An 18206-nucleotide genomic window follows, 5' to 3' on the forward strand; every position below is an offset into this window, starting at 1 on the left:
ATTTGGGGAGTTGTTCATGGAAAAATGTCAAGAAATGAAAGGTAATAATTGTAGCCATGTTTTTCTATTTATTTGTCATCTTCTTTTCAAGTGGAGGTGGCACTGTCTGAGTGGTACCATAAAGTAGAAAAAATTGCTTGACAAAAAAAAGGTTAAATTTAAAATCTATTTTATAAATTATCAATGTGATTTGATAATCAACAAAATCTTAACATTTCTTTTCTAGAGGAAAAAAATGTTGATTTTATTATCAAGATAAAACTAGTACATGTGCATTGTATCTTCATGTACAAATATACCCTTTGACATTATAGAGGGACCCTTTGGTGTGTTCAATGATGGATTGAGACTCAAACTTCAACATTTGTATATAAAGACTTGTCCATTATTGAAAATATTGGTATTAGAGAAACTATCTAATTTAACAGACATTAAAATATGGGGTGCAATGAGCTAAGGGAGTTAGAGGTCAGGAGTGGCAGCTTTCCAATGTTGGAGGGGTTGGAGCTATTGGAGTGTGAGAAGGTAGAGAATATAGTGGGACCCCTAGATGTGTGAGATGACAAAATAATGCCTAAATTTGGATTGTTGATGATAGTACAATGTCCATTTTTGGGGATATTGATGAGAAGAATGGAAAAACTCTCCAAGTTGTAGAAAAAAATGAATTGAGAGGTGGCAAAATCTAATTTGGAAATATGAGAATGTGAAAATTATCTTTCTCGTCTTCTCAACTAGAATAACACATTATAAATTCATTTAGTATATATCAAATAACTTATAATATATTTTTTCCTTTTGGGTGTGTAATATTTGAATATTATTTTTATATCACATAGAAAAATGTTTATATAAATATCATTTATTTATTTTTGAATAATTTTTTTGATGCATCAAAAATTATTTATAATTTTATTAAATTTAATATTTCATAATTTTTAGAATTTGATTTTTATTTTTTATTTTGAAAAATATTAATAATATCATATTTTATTATTTTATATTTACATTAAGTATAAGATTTCCATATATCAATACACAATGTTTAATATTGGAGATTTGGAGTGGTGTAAAATTTACTTTGGAAAGATGATAATGTAGAAATTAATCTTGTTCATTTTGAATACTAAATACAAAAAAAGAATATGGATAATATACATGTTACCATCAAAATTCAATATCTAAAGAGTCACTTCCCTAAAAGTCCAAATAACTACTATAATTATGACATTATATTCACCATTTCTTTTGACAAAACAAAAGCATTTCCATAATGATAAAAAAACGTAGATGCTTAAGAAATTTCTTCAAGAAACATTTGAGAAACATTTGCACATCAAAGAGATACAAAAAATTACAAGTTGCAAATAGTCATAATTAGAAATGAAACTCCATGATTTTCATCTACTAGCTATCCTAATACTCATAGAAACAAAAAATGCTAGGATATAATTAAGAGTACCATTGAAAACAATAGAAGAAAAAAATTAGATTTCCTAAAGAAGGGGGCAATGCATACATTATCTAATACAACATTTTTTTATGTCTATTCTATCACCAATTTAGAGTCATCATGATCTCTAATTTTGATATACTCCACTTGCTTGCAAAATGAAGGTAGGCCTATAAAACTAAAACCTCAACCATTGTGTTTGAGCCTTTGCATGAAAAATGTTGAATATGATCTATAAATTGTTATAGATATTCCATTGGAATCATTTGTCAAATTTGAAAAAATCACTGAACTATGCACTGTTAATTTTTGGTATTCCAAATTTTTTAGTTAGTTGATTTTCTACTTGATTAATTGAGAGAAATAGGAAATAGAAAATAGAAAAAATATATACATACCATCCACAATAGGCACACGCTTTTGCCTAACAAGCCCTTAAGAAAGAATGCCTAGCAATAAAGTGGAACTACTTTATGATGTCTTTTTTCATTTCATTTTAAAAAAACCCAAAGAAATTGAACTCCTCCGTCATGTACATTGTGCCTACAAGGATTCCCATTGTTCTAGAACAATTATGTTAGTGCATTTTTCTTCTTAAATTTAATCTTCTACTACATTCGTTAAGATATATAAAAACTCAAATTACTCTTGCATTTAGTTGATCATCTATTTCACTTGCTTATTACCTTCCAAATTCCAAAACTCCTTTCAGAATTCAGTTACACTTCTAAATGCAATTACCATGTGTCATAATATTCTCAAACAGGAAACCAGTTGAACGATATATGTATCTGCGAAAAAATCTTAAAGAACAAAAATCCTAAAAATTTTCAACAGAGATCAAAAACCATATACATATCTTTAAAAAAAAAAGGGAGAAGCCTAGACGACGATATTACTAAAAAGATTCAACAACAAAGATCGAAAAGCTTAAATAACAATACTCCTCAATAGCTTCGACAACAGAGATCCCAATAAAAAGGTTGTACCCCTGCTTCCACCGTGAAATGGCCAGCATCTTGACTTACAAATGATAATGTGATATAAGTAAATAAGATTTTACAAAGTAAATAGAGGAAATAACATAAATGTAAACAAATTTATTTTAAAATAATAATAAAATAATGGTTAAATATTTAAAAACAACTTTCTGAGATGTAAAAATTTAAAATATATACGTGTCTGAATGGGCTTGCATCAATTAATTTTTAATACATAGCGTTATATATTCATAAGTTATTAATGATATCAGAGTTAGGTTGATGTTATTTTTTATAATATTATGATTAATTTATCTATGTTAAATTTTAAATTTTAAAATAATGGGTAGAAATGTAGTCATTTTAATTTTATTTATTAATAATAGGCAGAAATGCAGTTATTTTAATTCTATTTATTGAAATAATTAAAAAGTGATATTTTAATTATAATTAGCAATATAGATCCATGTTAATCATAGATTTAGAAAGAGCGGAGAGATCAAATCTCTTAAAGTGCAAACTCTTTTTATAATGCAAAAGTTAAAAAATTTACACCCCAAACATTGCATCCATCTATGAACTTGATATATATATATATATATATAGATATATATATATATATATATATATATATGTATATATATATGTATATATATATATACATATATATATATATATATATATATATATATATATATATATTTTATTTTCTAAATTATAATTTTTAATGCATATATGAATTGAACCACTTTAAAATCCTTTTAAAACATGGAATAAAATAATTTGAACATGCAATTCCAACAAATATTTGCTCCATTCAAAATTAACCCTTGATAAAAGGGTCAAAATGGAAAATAATGATACTTTCTTTTGGTAATCTTGGTAGAAATGCATCTTCATCATGTCCAACTTCTCACCAGATTGGGGGGAAGGGGGATAGCACAAGATTTTATTCTAGTTCCATTGCCAATTGAGCTACCCCAAGCGAACCCAAAATAATGATGCATGAAATGCTATAACAATAAAAATTTAATAAATAATATTAACTTTATTTTTATTTTTATTTTTAATTTCTTAAAAATAATTTTAAAAGTTGATATAAAACTATCCTAATTTATATGGACATGAAAATATTTTATTTATAACTTAGAGTAAGAGTGAAATATTTTTACCATATCTCAGTTGTATTGGATAAAGCAAGTATAGTTAGAGTGAGACTACATTTTATAATACTTTTAATAAAAACCAAATATGTATATCTGTATTTTTTTTTTTTAATTATTTAAAGAACATTTTATTATTATTTTAAAAATATACCTGTCAACTCCATGTAATGAGCTTCTCTGCTCAATTAATATGTCTGTTAATTTCTTTGTTAAACTTAATTGGATTGTAGATTTTGATATACTCTAAAGATTAATAAATGAAAATAAAGTCAAATTCAAAGTCAAATAGGTGATCTCACTCTTGTTTCCAATCTTCAAAAATCCACAATCCAAATGAGTATAGCCATGAATATCTGCAACTTGTTCGAAAAGTCTCTACTCTTCTAGTTTCTAGGGGAGGCGATATTAAAAAATCCACAATCCGAATAAAAACACTCATGAATATCTACAACTTGTTCAAATAGTTTCTACTCTTCTTGTGCAAGTGGACTTGAATATTTGTTGAATCTTTAGTGAGAAATACCTCCCTACACCAAAGAAACCCTAAATGCCTCCACAAATCATTTGACCATTGGCAAATTTCTCTCTTTGAGTGAGGGGAAGACGAGGTAACTCTTTGGGATATTATTTTATGTCTAAGTCTTTGCATGTATCCGTTGATTTCCGTTGAAATCCATTGGCTTTAATATCCGACAAGGTGGGTAGTCAAATCCAACAATGTTTAGAGAACTTGGCTCCAATAACAATATCAAGAAAAATAACCCAAGATTCAACCATCATTCCATTCCTTTCGATGGTGGCTCTCCGAGTACTTGAGCTCAAGTGAATCAAACTCAAAACCAATTTGAAATAGCCATTCTATTCCTTTCGACCATTTACTGAAACTCTTATTTTGTGCCTTTTGATAGGACTTCTCCTAGTGGTTGTGACATTTCCTATAGTTGAGGCATGGATATTTCAAGAGCCCTCCTTTCCATACAAGTTGTTCGCAACTGTAAATGAGACCATTGGCGCAAGCTTTAAAAAAATATAAAAAAAAAAACTCACCTTATGTTGCCATGGTATCTTCAAATGCGACGTCATACATATAAGCACTTTGAAGGGGGCTCCGAGGCCATTAGTTACAACTTGAAGATGACTTTCCTTGAACTATATTTCGAATCTATGGCTTCAAGGCAGATTTATGCTTGTTTCATCTGTTTGCTCAGTCAGTCTAGAAGAGAATTTAGTTTTGAATTTGACAACTTTTTAATGCTTTGAAGCTAATCTGAAAAAAATTTAGTTGTTGATGTTCAATTGGATTCTTTTTTAGAAGCTAATATATATGTGTTGAATTGAATACTTTCTAAGAAGCTTTTATATATATATATATATGGAAAAAGTAGCAACTTCGCATCTCTGGAAATAGTAGCCATTCCCTTGAGAAGTCATAGTCACTAAAGAATGCACTAGGCCATGATGCTCAAGGCATTGCTCATGGTTTGAACTAAATGCTAAGCCCAGTTTAATCTCAACGTACAAAATACCTATAACATTTAGAGAGTGTGTGAAAAGAAGTATTGCAAAAAGAAATTAGTGGAAAATGAATTTTCTTGTTTTCATTGTTGGTCCTGTGCTAAGTGAAAAAGAGAACTATCTAGAATAGTCAAGAAAGATTGAGCATACATTGATCGTCTATGAGCTTTTTGATCACATTTGTGTTGGCTATTCCAAACTTATGAAAATGGAAACAAATAAAGAAAGATTATTCCCTAATTGCTTCTTTCATAAGAGAAGAGACGAGTCATCATCTTAATCTAGCAAAGATTCTTGGATTCCTTTGAAGAAGTTGTAATATGTGTATGGTTCATATTTAGAAATGGATTTAATTCAATTGTTGATGAAGCTCTACAACTTTGAAATGAAGGATAATAATCTCATGGCTTTATCTTCAAAATTAAAGTCAACATGTAGGATGTTTATGCTATTGATGTGAATATATAAATTTCTCTCATGAACTTCATCAAGGCTCTCTACCCCACATGTTCTCACTATTTTGAGTCACTTCAAGCTAGTGGATTAACTAAGATCTCTTTGATTTTGATTTCTTGGTGGAGAAAATTGTAGAATGTGCGAAGGAATTTGGGAGGAAGGAACCTCAATCCACTATAAAGATTGTTTGCCTTGCTAAAAAAATGGAAGAATCAATCACATTATTCTACTAGAGGAGATTGTAGTAAGAAAACTACAGAAAGGAGAATTTTAAAGGTAGTGGGTGGGAAAAATCAATGCTAGAGATCTAATTTTTACTATGTTCATTGTAGGAAGAATTGACATTAAGAAAATACATGTAAAATATTATGGGATAAGATTGTTGAAAATGCAGCAAGAATTTCCTAATTTAACTTTTCCTTGATTAAATTATGAGAAATTCGAATTTCAATTTCAACAGAATACTTAGAGGTAGTTAACTAAGGTGACATGGCTCTTGCCACTCAGTTAACTTAGTAAATTAGAGGTGGAGACACTTGAGTTCAATTATACATGATTGATTGCTAATTTGTGGCAATCTATTGCAGTGAATTTGAGTTATTGTCAATGTAACTAGTTCTCACTGTTAGTAGAAGTAGTGGAGGTTCAGTCAAGGGTGTGTGACTTTTTTCACACTAAGTGATCATCCAATTAACTGACCAATCAACAAGAATTAATTCATGCATGCAAAGAATTTGAGTTACCCAGTTGAGATTGGAATTCAAGGGCAATGTATTATTAATTGTAAACTACTTCAAGTTGTACATGTGGCACATGCAGTGAAACAAGGGCCTAAAGGAATTGCACAATTCTCAATGAGTAATTTCCCTAATTAATAGGGGTTAATTTCTCATCAAGCAGAGCAAGGAAATGGGAGCTTGGAGGACAGGAACATTGGCTAAATATTGGCCAAGGCCAATAAGCCAAGTAGAGGATAGAAGATACAGGTTGAGGTGGAGATCAAACTTGAAGAAAGCATATTGTATTCATCAAGATTATTTGATTAATACAATACAGATAGTAAAGGGTTTTGAGCTGTTGCTTTCCCCTAGATAAATCTCTATGTATGTGTGTTGAACCTTGATGCATGTTAATGATTTGTGTTCTCGATTGTGAATTTACTTCCACAAATGAGTAGAGTAGCTTTAAGTCCTGTGATTTAATAAATTTCATGAGTAGTTTTGAATCTAAACATTAATTTCTACAAGATTAAAGACAAGTAGCAACAACAGGAAGGGAAAGGTAAAGCCCCTAAGTCTAGTCATTTTGTTTTTTCTTATTATAGTATTAGTTTAAACAAATATTTGTAAAAACTTAGTTTGAGTCACGGAAACATGCCCTATTAATTGATATAACTGCTACTTGCCCCATGAAATTCAATAAAGATTTTTCTCAAAAATTAAATGATAATGTAGAGGGTGCACTATACTTTGCAAATAGATCCAATCTCCAACCTGCAATATCTAGAACTAAATGCCCAAATTATTTCAATTTTTCGATTTTCCCTAAGCATGATATATTTTATCTCACTGAGTTATGAAGGAAGTTATCCACATTCATTTGACAACAAAGACATTCCATTTACATGTGTTGATGAAATTTTTAAAATAAAAAAGGAACATGGTCTTGAAATGATAACAAATTGTTAAAGTTGAAATGATAACAGAGTGTTGAAGTTGAAAGGGACATCTACGGAAGCACATGATTATGCACGTCATCCTCACTGTACTAAAGGTACATTGTTTTCTGGTCTTTTGTGGCATAGATTCGTCTTGCAGACAGACTCATGATGACTGAACTTGACAATGCTAATGGCGCGGTTGGGCCATCCTGTTTCCGAACGACTTGAGCGTGTATAACACGCAACGGACCTCTGCACGATACATCTGATTGGCCATGATGAATTTTTTATATGTAAAACCTCAAATGTAGTAAACACTAGCCATCTATACATCTGTGAAAGGTTGTAGCTATGAAAGACCATGGATTTCGGTTCCATTAATCTATATTTGAAACCCCGGCCTGGAATTCTGGAGGTTGCAGGAATCCTGCAATGTCACATACACGACCTGGCAGACATGGTATTTGAGCTTATTGCCCAAATCCAAGGGTTCACCTTGGATTCAAGGAACTGACAGACATGGTATTTGAGCTTCTTGGCCCAAAGACGATCCAACGGTTCACCTTGGGCTTATCATTTTTATTTACCATAGTGGCGGCAGATTCAACGCTATCCCACACTACTAACCCTATTATCTGCTTCCCATCCAGAGACTCATAGAAGGAGGATGATAATATGCCCTTGGGCCGAACGAAGTAGGACTTGAGTATGGCCAAGCAGAAGTAGGAAAGCATATCCTGTATCTTCCAGTTTGCCGTGTAGATTCTTCTGAGGCTAACAATGTCTCCCAGCGATAACTGAGCAAACGCAACCCCTTTGCTTATTTGCCGTGAAGTCAGCCGGAACCAACCCGAGTCCACAATTTTTACCGCGTTGGTCATCCTTTTGTGAAGGCCGCTTCCTGATTATGACACCAAATTGATTAGTCGAATTCATACCTCAGGCAGATTCAACGAAAGCCCATCGCTAATGGATCCCCCTTTCCAGACTGCAAACATTCCGGCCTGCACATACAGTACAATATAATAAATTAATGGAAGGCAAGGTTTCTGATCTGAAAACTAGAAAAGCACAGACTGTAAGTATTGGACGTGAAATCCAGATCAGGTAGACTGTACACATAGCCATGATTGCTCCAGGCTCTTCAGTATGGCAACATCAATGTTGTTTCCTCTTTCTAGAAGAGGGACCACTCTGACCATGTGGGTGACCGCATCCTGAATGTTGCATTCATGTTGAGGCTCGTATATGGCAAACGAAATCCACATTTTGCTTTGAGATAGGCCCTGCCGCAGCTGGTTACATGAGGAGGGGGCGGTCATCCTTTTGGTTCTTGGACGGGAGGGGATGATCTGTGGTACGCTGGATGTGTATATAAGGAAATGTGAATGGCAAGGCGTGTGCTGCGTTGGCGACCATCAGTGGCGCGACAAAAAGGTCCTTGCACACGTTTAAAGCAATTGGATCCATCACACGGATGCATGATGCCATCTCAGACCACGTTAACTAGTTTGTATGTAGTGAAAATGAAGATACCACATTGGTTGTATAATTTGAATTTTACAACCCTAATATGGAGACAACACAGGAATCGAAAGAGGACACGTTGATCATAAGGATTATAATACAGGTTAAAGTGGAGATAACGGGACCAACCTTAATCATGTCTACAGGTGCAACTGGGGATAACGGTAGCACCCTTACCCAATCATCATTGAGAATGTTACAGTCGAGAGGTGGGGATAACTGGATCACCCTTAATCGTCATTGAGAGTGTTACGGTTGCGGGGTGGGTATTTGGTAAGTTAACGTGGTGTTTATACAAAGTTATTTAATTTTTAAATTTGTTTTATATATGATACGATGTCATTATTTAAATAGTTTGAAAAATACGATAAAAATCATGATAGGTTATGTTTTTCAATGTATAGTATATGAATTAGATGATTGTAAATATGATAATTTTTTATTATTATATATGATATGATTTGATTAAATAGTTTGAAAAATACAATAAAAATTAAAGTAGGTTTAAATTATGTTTTGTAATGTAGTGAAGTTTTAAAGGGAGTTGAAAACAAACCGTTTATATTAATTTGATGAATGTAAATATGATAAAGTTGATATGATTTATATGAAATTGAAAATATTAAATATATTTTAAAACGGGGATAATGAGACCATCGTTAATCATTTTGAGACTGTTCGTTAGTCATTTTGAGAGTGTTAGGATTGAACTAGGTATTTTTAGTTAATTTAATGTATAGTTAATATAGAGATTATATTTTAATTTTTTCTGTCATATTTTATGAAGTGATTGTTTAAATAGTTAGGAAATAGCATGTTTAAATGTTTTTGTAATGTAAAATAAAATTATAATAATAAAATTTTGAAAACAAACTATTTATATTAATTTAATGTAAGGTCAAAGAAAAATAAGTTTAAGTGGAAAGTCCTGTAAATTTAAAAATGTTAAATTATTTTATTTTAATTTTATTTTTGGGTATTCTTGAGTAAGTTAGGGACTAGTGGAAAACGTGATCGCCATTCTCAATGGTTGAGAAGATTGGTCTTCTGCTCTGAGAAGATTGGTCTTCTGCTCTGAGAAATCGCCTGACAACCTAATGTGAACAGATAAGGAAGGATTTTGCGTGGTTAAGAAGAGAAATTGTTGTTGCAAGTGATAGAATGTATTAGAAACTTTATACAAATTTTGTTCTAAAATTATTTTTTAAAGAGACTTAATATATTTCTAGTTAAGTAGTAGAATATGGAATTGCACAAGTTTTTTGCTACAGATGCAATAACATGTAAGAGTAATAAATATATCTTTCCAAGGAGCAGTCCACCCGAATATACCTTAAAACATACTATTTATTTTGCAATATGTCATCTGTTCTTTATTTGTATAATCTTTGGAGAATATAAAAATGTTCTTTATTTCTATAATCTTTGGAGAATATAAAAATAATATTAGCAAGTTCTGAATATATGTCCGTTAGAGAAGAGGGTTAGATCTTGATCCGATTCAATGGTACTTGACAACTAAAAATTAGTCCCTTAACTCTTTAGAACAATACTTAATAAAGAATGTTGCTATCATCAAAAGATTTTTCTTTACAAGTATCGCAACCACTTAAAGTGGATATCTAAATCTAGATACGAATCAAAATTAGTGAATTTTATCTAAATACAAGTATAAAATTTGAATTATAAACTTAGCCGAAAAAACTCATTTTGAAACAAATGAACAGTAATCATAAAAATGAGTTATATAAGTTCTGTATCAAAATTACGAAAACGTATGAGAGGGGTTTAACCCTTGTGTCCTAATCCTACCAAGACCATGGTCACAAAAGAGCAATAAAATGATATTACAAAGGGCGGGGAGTAATTGGTAACGGTATATTACCACTTATGAATGGAGTCGAATAATAACTTGTTGAGAACTGATAGTAATAACATCGAAGGAATAAACTGGGTACACCTCCATAACTAATATTCATATTTAAACTTTATTAATAAAACCTTGCAATACCATTTTTGCTATAATGTAGGACCAAAGTGCAAGTAAAGTAAGCTCTGAGTTAGATTTTCTACAGGTAATTTATAGAGGAAGAACTAGATACTCTATCCAAGTAATGGATGAAATCAAAGAGGAACAATACAGCTTCATGCCTGGAATTATAATGAAAAACAATCTATTAAATCGACTATAGAAAAGAAATCAGTGAAACTCGGCAAATACGAGAATCGAAATCACGACCTAGGGCTGGAAGCAATTATGTATACTAAATAAAGTACACAGTAATACATATATGAGGTTGCAACAATCCTTGAATTCTAAACAAAGATTAACCCTCTGAACCCTGAACTTAAATTACTAATAAATTTCTTCAAACCCTAGGGCTCACAGTCGCTACTGTTTAAACATTTAAGGCGGTGACGAAGAATCTTAGCTGATAGTGTATAAATTGAAGCACCCGAGGACAGGGAGAGAGGAGGCGCTTAAGCACGTCATGTCGCAAGTTGAATCTGTTAGTTCCGATGGAAAGCAAACTGGAGGGGATGGGAACAACTACAGAACTCTCATTTGTTGGGGATTTTTTTGGCAAAATCCCAAAAACAAACAAAATAAACTCCACAGAGGCAATGCTCTGTTTCCTCTCCACAAGATCTTTTGGACAGGGAAGCTTTTAATAAAAATTCTCAGAACAGAGTATTACACAGCGATAAAAATCCTTGTATTCATTAAAATATAAAATGCCTGAAACAACATTCATCCTCTTTTACTGAGAGGGATTCACCAAAATTACATTCAGCAAAACTCTGTCTCCACCTGAGAATTTACGCTGCTGGTGTGTAAAAACCCATTTTCATTTACTGCGGTAAAAACCTTTTTTACATTCACAAAACATTTTACATATACTGCTGTAAAATAAATTTACATATGCACTTCAAAAACATTATATGTCTGCTTCACTTCTTTTGGACAACATAAAAAAACAATTTACATTTCAACCTGATTTACTTTTTGGTTCACTCCTTGCTTCACCACAGGTCAACACAAAAAAAAAACTTACTGAAACATATGCGCTCCCCTGTTCTCTCTATTCGCACTGCTGTGCAATCCTTTTCAATTACAATTTTTCTTCACCTCTGCACTGCTGTGCCTTCTTAAAAAAACTTTTCTTCACGCTGCTGCGTGGGTTACAGTACATCGTACAGAGTTCTTACATGGGCGCTGCTGCTTCTCCTCTCTTCTCTTCTATTTTTTTCACATGAACACATTACATATATTTATATCAGCAATAAGAATTTACTTCACGTTTTCACCTCCCATACTTCCGTAAAAGAAAATGATAAAAATTAAATGGTTTTAACAAAATTAAAAACTTCATCAAAACTTACCAATTTACTGTTTTACTGACATCTACTGGCGGTAAGTAAAACTTTTACTTCAAGTAAAATTTCATTTAATGCTGGCCTGTACTTCAACCATTGACTTCATTTAAATCCCATCGCAGAATCCCAAATTTTTACTTCACGTAAAATTTCATTTAATGCTGGCATGTACTTCAACCATTGACTTCATTTAAATCGCATCGCAGAATCCCATTTGGTTGGAACACAAAATTTGAGCACACACATATGGTGCGATCTGCGATATATCGCACCATCGCAATCGCAGAAATCAAGTGAACAGACGGAAGCTCCAAGCATACTTGCGATTTGCGATCTGCGATCTGATCTCATCGCAAGAATAAAGAAAAAACAATTTGATGCTGCTGTTTAATTTTTGCTGCAGCAACACTCCTGGCATGAATCGCAAATAAAAAGAATAAACTATGTACATGTTCCAGAATTGAGAAATACAAGAAATCACTTACTCATAAAATGATACTATTACCTTGGATTAACTTATCGCAACGAAAGGAGATCTGTTCCACATAAACAACATAGAACTAAATCGAATTACCGCCATCCTATAAGGATACATTATCATAATAAATAACATGAATAAGAAAAAAGAAACCTTTATAGGGATTTTCCTAGGGCAATGTTGTGGAACGAAGTGCACCGAGTACACTCCTTCCACCATATGAGACATCCTCCTGCCAGGAATTTCATAGCAACATAAAACTTGACACATCCAGTGCTGGAAACACTATGCTTCGGAAAATAGTAGAAATAATAAGAGATTATTCTTACATGATTAATGTTGATAAAAAGGAGGACCCCAAATCCATTAGGGATCGTTGAAGAGAAGCCACAGCGAAACCACATATAGCAGAATGGCAGAGCGGCTGATGAGGTGAAGAATCTTGTCTGTACAGTGTCGGGTTATAGAGCTCAGACGGTTGAAGGCATCAGAGCAAATGAGGGGTTGGAGCGGTGGATGGGGTAGGGTTCAGTTACTCTAACCACATTCAACCAAGCATCGACCATCAGATTTGTAGTTGGACCATCTACAATGGAGAGCCTTCCACCTGCTCTCATTCACTGACTAACAACTTCCGATAAAAACTCTTCGAGAAGGCTCTAAACACATCGTTGAGAAAATCGGAAGGAGGGGTTAGTGGCTTGAGCGAAGGCTTTTTATTTTTTTTGCACTATAGACTTAGGTTTTCCAATCAAAATAATACACCACCAGGTTCGTTTGACTTTGAGGAATTCATAAGGTAGACAATTATCATTACGGCGTTGGATGTGTTACTATGATTGTATTTATATATAAAAAAAGAAATTTACTATCATGTAATTATTTATTTTTATGAGTAATGTCTGAGAATGTTATAAGTGGTATAGAGCCAGGTTTAGCACTCTAGCCTATTTGAGGGCGAATAGTAAAACACTGTATTGTGTTCCATAGAAAGAGAGAATCCAGATGTGAGTACAAGGAAACAAATTCCAATAATAAATTCAAGGTACATTTATTGACATGAACTATTACGTTGGGAGCCTAGGAGAAACAAACAATTACTTGGAAGATTTAGTAAAAAGCACACGATCATCGGTAACTTGCATTAGATAGTGAGTCAGAAAAGAGAAGCTTATGATTTATGATGTTGAGATAGTGAATTCATAGACCAATCAACAAAAGTATAGACTTAGGACAATGAAATTCTTATGTACATATACGTATTAAAAAAAATGTTGTGTTACCTATGAGATTACCCTAAAATGTTTGGGATTATCTAAACAATGAATACTTGTTTTAAGTTGTCAGACCCTTATGATAATTGGTAAAGTTATGATTCGATACCCTTATGAGATTAGTAAGCCATAGATTTTTATGTGAAAAAGAAAATGTACTATCAATTATTAAAGGAGGAGACATATACAAAGGGAATATAAGAAGAAAATATTCGTAAGTAGTACTTAACTATTATGTACAGTTGGGAAGCCACTACCTGAACGGTATAAATTACATCCTCAACACACACACTAGACGAGTGAATAAGGACTTGGTTAAAGTATTGGCTGAGGGAGTAGAAAATAATTAAGAAAAATTTGTTCTCTATTAACAATATTCAGAACTTAAGTCTATCATGAAATTATTAATGTTGAAATTATTAAGCAATCTATACATTGAGTCTAATTTTCTCAAATCTATGTACGATATAGAACACTTATAATTACCAAATGAATGAGCTAATTAGAATCATCTTGGAAGATTGGTGGAAATTGTTGGAATCTTTATACCAACTAAGCTTCAACAACTGACATGACAAATGTTGACAATAACAATTGCATATTATTATGTGTATAACCTGGGATAATTGAATGTGTATAACCTGGGATAATTGAATGCTAGCTAATACTTAGCTAGTATAAATCAGTTAAAAACATTATGAGAAAAAGTTGGTAGGGGAGCTAATAATTAAAATTTTCTTTCGTGAAGGGAGTCACAAAAGAACATTTACAACAATTACAATTGTGGGATGGATGGCTTTACCAAAAACAAGTTTTGTTTAATTAGAATGGCCATTATCATAATACCTTGTGAGGGACAAAGATTAAAGGCCATTATCATAATACCTTGTGAGGGACAAAGATTAAATTCAAAAATAATAAAAGGATAGAGTATTTGAAAATATGATTTGTAAAAAGTATAGATATATAAAGAATAATAATAAATAGTATTTCGGTCACTTCAGGAAACCCCTGCATTTTGGAACTCCTGCATTTTGGAACTGTGTTGTTGCTATTCAAAAGACACCATCTTTATACCAAAATTTATCCAACATTAATTGAGCAAGAGTTTATAGAAAAACATGGAAACTTTTAAGGAAGCAAGTACACCAAATTCCCAAGAAACAATCTGATGAGTTTGAAGTTCCTATACTTGATGAATAAAGTAGAACTTCAAGATTTTCATGAGTTATAGACTCGTAATCCTAAATCAAGCATGATTTTCCAATAGATCTAATTTATAATAGCCGAGTTATTAGGAAGGTTGAATTAATTAACTAGCACAACCATATTTGTGTATAGGCGTATATCAAGCACATATATCAACCACATTTTCCAATGTAGTTGATATATGCCAATAGGCTTATATCAACCACATTAATAATTATTATGGGTATCTAGGATTATTAATAACTATATAAATAACTATATAGAATTATTAATAACTACTCCAATATATTAACAACCAGATTATTGTATAAATATCATATTAATATTATAATAATTATATAAACTCCTAATATATATTAATTATTAGTAATAATAGCTCATAGATTATCACTATATTATTTAAATAATCTAATAATATAAAATTATAAAAAAATAATAACAATTATATTGTATTATTATTATAATAATAAAATATAATACTAATATTAATATTTGATTATAATAATATTATATTATTATTATATAATTAAAATAATATACAAATGTTACCATATTATCATAATAATATAATCAATATTATTATTATATTATTAGAAGTTTATATCATGATTATAATATTTATATAATAATATATAGAAATAATCTAGTTATTAATATTTATATAGTTATTAATAATATTCGATTATAATATTATATTATTATAATAATACAAACTTATAATAATATTAGTATTATTCTTAGGCTTTAGTGTTTTTAATATTTATCTTAGTGTTTGTATACATAGGGTTAATTATTACTAGTATTTAGGATTATTAATAATTATATAAATATTAATAACCATATTATTTATATATTGCTGTATAAATATTATATTAATAAGAATAGTAATTATATAAACTCTTAAATATATTAGTTAATAATAAGAATAGCTCATAATAATATTAGATTATCATTATATTATTTAAAAAATCTAATAATATAAAATTATAAAACAAATAATAATAATTATATTGTAATATTATAATAATAATAATAATAATAATAATATTTTATTATAATATTATAATAATATATAAATATAATTATTATTATATTAATAATATATTCATTGTTTCATTCAAAATCATTCGAAAAATATTTTGAAAAAAGAATAAGGCAAGTATATCATAAATGAAAATATAAAAGAAATGGAGAAATATATCATATTTTAAAAAGGAAAATAAAGGAACATGTCTTAAAACATTAACACCAGACCTGATAATATATATGTTATATTTTATAATGACGGTGGGTCCAAAACAATGTATACCGCTTATATTACATGTATATGACTCCACCGTTTATGATATGGGTGGGCTGGACCTGAAATAATATACACAATGTGTTTAAAAGTTCGGCGGTCCCCTGTATTGAAAGCCCTTTACATACATGCATATGGGTTCCACCGATCGCGATTTGTGATTACAGACCCGAAACGATATGTATTATTGTTTTATAATTGTGACGGGTCTGTAAGACAACATATTTACCCTAACACCGGACCCGATAATATATATGCCATATTTTATAATGACGGTGGGTCCAAAACAATGTATACCGCTTATATTATGTGTATACGACTCTCCCTATAAGGACCTGTGGTTCCTTGGCACGCCCACCGACATGAAGTACGATAGCTCGACTTGGTGAATGAGTGGTTGGATGAAGAAATGCAAGCTCTGACTTAAGGTGCGTGGAGACATATGTTATAATACGCATAAGAAAGGGGAGCGACATATTTATATAGCGTAGGGAGAGTGAGCGCTCAACCCACGGGCTAACCTACAACCAAAGCAAAGGCCGACATACGTTGAAGGGAATTGCATTGAAGTATGGGCGTGTAAACATGTGGAGGACGAGTTGGCTTGGGCAGCTCGACTCGCCCTTCCACTCATATAAAAACAAAGAAGGCAAGGCTCATTTGGGAACGAACTTCGCTCATCATCCAATGAAGAATAAGCGCGCAAGACTAAGTGTAGCCGCAACAAATAGAAGGGAAGGCGTAGAACGGTGATGCGTCCACTCTTGGGCAAGGCCACACAGAGGTAACTCGTTGTCTTGGTTTTGGGTGAGGGCACAGGTAAGAGTACCCACCGGTTGGTGAAACCGTTCGAAGTTGGTAAAACGGTGGAACGTGGTGAAGCCGGGTGAACGGTGGAATTTTGGTGAAGCTGGGTGCAAAGGAAGAGGGTGTCTTGGTGACTTGGTGGAGTCACCCACCCATCGTGCACAAAACAAGGTTCGATTGAGAAGTTTGGTTGGCAGCTCGTGTGAGGGTGCGCCCGCCCGACTTGGGCAAGGAAATCTTGGTTATCACACGGAGGTGTGAGAAGTTGTAAATTTGGCTAAGTATGAAACTTGGTGTTTCCCAAGTATACTTGTAAGCTTTGTAACATTGAAAGATTGTATAATATATTATTCGGGCAGACTCATTGTTCAAGGAGTTGCCCCTCCCTTTATACTGTGCAATTATGTTCTCTTGTATAATTGTTGATGATAATGAATGTGTATGGGTGTTCATTGGTATAAAGGAAACATAATAATTACTTGGTTGAGAAACACAAACTAAGTAGGACATATGGTTAGGCATAGTCCATGAACATAAGTATTGGTGAAAAGAAAGTGTTCAGTGGTGCCGCACATTTCCAAGAGCAGTTGAAAGACTACCGTCGTCTTCGACATCGTGACAGTTCATATCAGAGCAAGGTTTCTCGTGACAAAGTGCAGATATTGAAGCTGATTCAGAGTTGAAGAAGCTTGAAATTTGGTGACGGTGAAGCAGGTACTTGCACACGAAGGAAGTTGTTCCACATACAAGTGGAACAAGGGCTGGTTCAGGTTGCAGGCAACTTGGTGAAGTTGTTGTATGGTTGAAACTAGATCGCAAAGAAGGAAATTGTTAGCAATGGCAGGTGAATCTCAGGTTGGAGAATCTATCCATGTTGCGAAGGATGCTATTATGGCATTCATTGAAAATGTGTTGGAAAGAATGGAGGACTTAAAGTCTTACTGGACTAAGAAGATGGACTTGGTCATGAAGGATCAAGAGGATACTTCAAATATCAGTGAAG

Source organism: Pinus tabuliformis, chromosome X (assembly GCF_031772625.1).
Source record: "Pinus tabuliformis cultivar Carrire ecotype Pingquan chromosome X, CPIR1, whole genome shotgun sequence".
Lineage (NCBI taxonomy): Eukaryota > Viridiplantae > Streptophyta > Pinopsida > Pinales > Pinaceae > Pinus > Pinus tabuliformis.